Source organism: Cricetulus griseus, unplaced genomic scaffold, assembly GCF_003668045.3.
Source record: "Cricetulus griseus strain 17A/GY unplaced genomic scaffold, alternate assembly CriGri-PICRH-1.0 unplaced_scaffold_28, whole genome shotgun sequence".
In the NCBI taxonomy this organism is placed as follows: domain Eukaryota; kingdom Metazoa; phylum Chordata; class Mammalia; order Rodentia; family Cricetidae; genus Cricetulus; species Cricetulus griseus.
This window is the reverse complement of record NW_023277008.1, coordinates 40,697-46,068: the sequence shown is the minus strand read 5'-3', so window position 1 is coordinate 46,068 and position 5,372 is coordinate 40,697. Positions and strand designations below refer to the sequence as shown.

The 5,372-nt window shown below is 38.7% G+C and overlaps 1 pseudogene; it reads right to left on the bottom strand.

Annotated features, from left to right (window-relative positions):
* Positions 1-3,965: 3,965 nt before the first annotated feature.
* LOC107977641 lies at positions 3,966-4,922 on the bottom strand (annotated as a pseudogene).
* Positions 4,923-5,372: the final 450 nt, after the last annotated feature.

Sequence of the window (5,372 nt, the reverse complement as noted above, 5' to 3'; positions counted from 1 at the left end):
ATTTTTGGGTCACTTATGTAGATTATCATATCATCTGCAAATAGTGAAAGTTTGTTTTCTTTCCTTTCTGATTTGTATTCATTTGATCTCCTTTTTTTTTCTTATTGCTCTAGCTAGAACTTCAAGGACAAATTGGAGAGGTATGGAGTTTCTCTCCATTTAGTTTGATATTGGCTGTTGGTTTACTGTATATTGATCTGTATTTCTCTTTCAGACCAAGGTAATTGTAGCCTTGTAAAAAGTTTGGCAATGACCATTCTGCTTCTATTGTATGGAATACTTTGAAGAGAATTGGTATTAGCTGTTCCTTGAATTTCTTTTAGAATTCTGGACTGAAGCCATCTGACTCTGGGCTTTTTTTTGGTTGGGAGACTTTTGATGACTGCTTGTATTTCATTAGGTGTTATAGGTCTATTTCAATTGTTTATCTGTTCTTAATTTAGTTTTGGCAAGTGAAATCTATCCAGAAAATTGTCCATTTCCTCTCCATTTTCAAATTTTGAGGAATACAGTTTTCAAAGTATGACCTGATGATTCTCTGGATTTCCTCAGTGTTTGTTGTTATGTCCCCCTTTTCATTTCTGATTTTATTAATTTGCATGTTCACTCTCTGCCATTTGGTAAGTTTGGGTGTTTATCAATCTTGTTGATTTTTTGAAAAACCAACTTTTCGTTATATTGATTCTTTGTATTGTTTTCCTAGTTTCCAGTTATTGATTACAACCCATAATTTGATTATTTCCTGGCGCCTACTGCTCCTGGGTTCACTGGCTGCTTTGTGTTCTAGAGATATCAGTTGTGCTGTTAATTCACTAGGGTGACTATTCTCCAGTTTCTTCATGTGGACACTTAGTGCTATAAACTTTCCTCTTAGCACTGCTTTCAAAGTGTCCCATAAGTTTGGGTATGTTGTGTCCACATTCTCATTGCATTCTAGGAAATCTTTAATTTCTTTTTTTGTTTCATCCTTGACCCAGGGATGGTACAATTGGGCATTATTCAGTTTCTATGAGTTTGTAGGTTTTCTGCTATTTGTATTGTTGTTGAACTCAAACTTTAAAGCATAGTGGTATGACAAGATACAGGGGGTAATTTTAATTTTTTTTATCTGTTGAGGTTTGCTATGTTGCCCAGTTGTGGTCGAGTTTAGAGAAGGTTCCATGTGGTGCTGAGAAGAAGGTATATTCTTTTGTGTTTGAATGAAATGTTCTGTAGATGTCTTTTAAAATCAATTGGGTCATAACTTCTATTAGTTCCTTTGTTTCTTTGTTACATTTCTGTCTGTTGGTCCTGTGTAGTGGTGATAGTGGGGTGTTGAAGTCTCCCACCCTAAGTGTGTGAGTTTTTATGCGTGAATTGAGTTTTAGTAATGTATGTTTTATGAACGTGGATGCCTTTGTATTTGGGGCATTAATGTTCAGAATTGAGACTCATCCTTATGGATTTCTCCTGTGATGAGTAGTAAATGACCTCCTTCATCTCTTTTCATTGATTTTAGTTTAAAGTCTCATTTGTTAGATATTAGGATTGCTACCCCTGCTTGTTTCTTGGGAGCATTTGATTGGGAAATCTTTTCCTATCCCTTTATTCTTTTAAGTTGAGGTATGTTTCTTGTATGCAGCAGAAGGATGGATTCTGTCTTCTCATTCTTTCTGCTAGCCTGTGTCTTTTATTGGCAAGTTGAGACCACTACCATTGAGGGATATTAATGACCACTAATTGCTCCTTTTTATTTGTTTTGAATTTGGTGGTGGTGGTGGTGGTGGAATTGTGTGTGGATTTCCACCCCATTTTTCTTTTGGCCCTTGGCAAAGTGGGATTATCGATTGTGTGTAGTGAGACACTGTAACCACGCCTCCTAAGGGCTGTCTATTGGTGTGCCTGACCACACCTGTAATGGTGTGGTCAAGGTGAGGTCAGGATGATTTGTGATTGTTTTTAAAGACACATGGGAGCCTTCTCTCTGGCTGGCTAGCCTTGCTGTCCCTGGCACGATCTGGCTTGCATTTCCTGGTCTTTATCTGAATAAAGATGTCTTAACCTTACAGACTATGGGTTGTCTCACTATAATTGTCTATGTTTTTCTGGTTTTAGTTAATTTCCTTGGGTTGTAGTTTTCTTTCCAGAACTTTCTGTAGTGCTGGATTGGTGGATATGTATTGTTTAAATCTGGTTTTGTCGTGGAATATCTTGTTTTCTCCACCTATATTGATTGAAAGCTTTGTTGGGCATAGTAGTGTGGGTTGACATCCATGGTCTCTTAGTGTCAGTAGAATAGCTATCCAGGACCTTCTGGCTTTCAGAGTTTCCATGGAGAAGTCAGGTGTAATTCTGATAGGTTTGCCTTCACATGTTACTTGGCACTTTTCCATTTTTGCACTGAATATTCTTTATTCTGTATGTTTGATGTTTTGATTATTATATGGCAAGGAGACCATTCTTTGTGGTCCACTCTATTTGGTGTTCTGTAGTTTTCTTTTAGTTTCATTGGCATGTCTTTCTTTAGGTTGGGAAAGTTTTGTTCTAAGATTTTGTCGAGTATGTTTTCTGAACCTTTGAGTTGGGTTTCTTCACCTTGATCTATACCTATTATACTTAGATTTAGTCTTTACATGGTGTCCCATATTTCCTGGATACTTTGTCTTAGGGATGTGTTGTACTTAAGATTTTCTTTGTTTTATGAATCTATTTCTCCTAGTGTGGCTTCAACTCCTGAGATTCTGTCTTCCATCTCTTGTATTCTGTTGGTTATGCTTGCATCTGTAGTTCCTGATTGGTTACCCAACTTTTCTATTACCAAAATTCTCTCAGTTTGTGTTTTCTTTATTGTCTCTATTTCAGTTTTCAGGTCTTGAACTGTTTCCTTAAATGATTTGTTGATTTATTGAATTTTGAGTTTTTATTTTTTTACATTTCTTAAAGAATTTTTTTCATTTACTCTTTGAGTGCCTTTATCATTTTCCTGAAGTTGTTTTGAAGGTCATTCTCTTCTGCTTCATCTGCATTGGGATTTTCAAGTCTTGCTGGTGTAGAGTTCTTAGACCTCAGGTGGTGTCATATTAGCTTTTCTGTTGTTGAATGTGTTTTTATATTGTCTTCTTCCCATTCCCTCTTCTGGTGGTATAGAAGCTGTCTCTTCATCTCCTGCTCTGTACAGGACCGAGTTTCCCTTCCAGTTGGTGTAAACATGTCTAATACTCTGATGTCTCTCCTCTTCCAGTGGGTGGAAGCAGGACTGGTACTGGGGCCTTGGCACTCTCTGGGTGGGCTGGATCCTGCTCGGATAGGATCTGCAGAGCACAGTTCCCAGGCCTCACATATCTCCCAAGCAGGGCAGAGGAAAGCAGGCCAGAAAGAGGCCTAAGTTTACCTCATCCCATTGTTGGAGATGGGGACTAGGACCCTGGCAGTCTCTGGGTGAGCTGGATACCACCAGGATGGGCTCCACAGTCACAGTCCCAGGCCTCAGGTGGCCCTAACCTTGACTTTCAAACATTACATTTTGTATAGTTGACCACTTTCAGGTCTAATATTCTATATAAAACCTATTAGCCATAATGAAAATGAAAATGATAATCTACTGATATATTAATATATATAATTTATTACATATAATATATACAATAATATATAAACTATTTTGATAATCATATCCACAATTTTATAATTATGTAAAATAAGATAGAGTACTTAGGTTGAAAACACAGGCCATCTATAGCTATTATTTATTTGTCACTTTCTAGTATTAATAATTATAATTTGCCTGAAACTCCCTGGTACTTTCTATCTTTTGGGCATGCCCATTGCACTGATCCACAGATTTTTTTCCAAATTACTAGTGCTTTCATAAATCCATTGAAAGAAAAATGTAGCCACTCTCAAGTATCAGGAAACCCCAAGACTCACAATCAACCCACCCATGTCCAATCTCCATCCCATTTCCTACAATGGCACCTAACCCTGTGTTATCCTGGTGATGATGGTGTCCAGAAGGCTTCAGGGATGATGGTGAACTTGCTTGCTGCAAACCACTTTTGTTTGTAAAACATGACAGTAGCAAAACTGGTGATAGCCACAGTGAGCAAAAAGAGCTTGAAGCCCAATCCTGTGGTGCAGTTCTTCGATGTGCACAGCAGGATATGCAGGTCTTGAGAATGCCAGGAAAACTTAAAGATCCTGAAGACTCAAAATACTGGGAGTGTGAAAAAGGCTCTACTGACATCCTCATTATCTGTCATGTCCAGCCCAATGTATTCAGGCAGGATCGACACCACATCAATGATACTCATATCACTGAGTACAAAATGATAATGGCTAGGTGTTGTGGCTAGGTGTTATAAGTACTCAAAGGTGAAAATCAAGACACAGGCATTATTCAAGCAAAAGGAGGCAACTGTGTACCATTCCCTACAAGGCAGCTCTTTTATGGGGCCTGCGCTAGACCCTCATGGAACTGTTTCTACCACATTTGTGATGACTGAGATTGCAATGAAGAACCCAGTCACATAGCAGAACTCCAGGGTCGTGGTGCTAGAGTGAGAGTTCTCAAAGGCCCACCAGACCTTCTGCCTAGCAGTCATGTTGAGCAGTGCACTCTCTCCTGTGTTGTCAGTGTATGCATCACCCTGCAGGCACTCTTCATTCTGCCACCTGAGGTCTTTGTACACCTCATAAAAGCAGTTTCCACTAATTTCTGGGATGAGGGCAAAGAAGGCCAATTCTTCATCATAAGCAGAGATGCACTCATGACAGGGATAGTGAAGCTTCCCAGTGTGGTAGAAATTGAGGATGTGGCAGACGATGTCTGGGTCATGGTCAAAGAAATATGGTTGTGTCTCTGGGTGGTAGAAAAAGTCTCTTGGAACTGCCCAGGACCCTTGTACCCACTCTGCCCTCTGCCATCTGTCCCCAACATCTCCCATTACGCGCTGCCTGTTAGTTCGAGGCCAGCCTGGTCTCCAGAGTGAGTGCCAGTATAGGCCTCCAAGCTACACAGAGAAACCCTGTCTGGAAAAACCAAAAAAATAAAATTATCTTATGAAGATAATAGACACCATTAAAGAGGAAGCAAGAAACTCCCTTAAAGAAATACAAGAAAAAACAAGCAAAAAATTACATCAAATAGAGGAAAAGACAAACCAAAATATTCAAAAAATAAACAAATCTCTTAAACAATCTAAAGAAAGCCAAGAAAAAAGAACCAAATAAGTTAAAGAAAAAATTCAAACAGTTCACAGTTTGAAGGCAGAATTAGAAACAATAAAGATAACATGGAATGAGGGGATGCTGGAAATACAAATGCTGGGTACACGATTAGGAACCAAATTAATATTGTTAGTGCATTTTCTTCTAGTGTTTTCTTTCTTTATTTT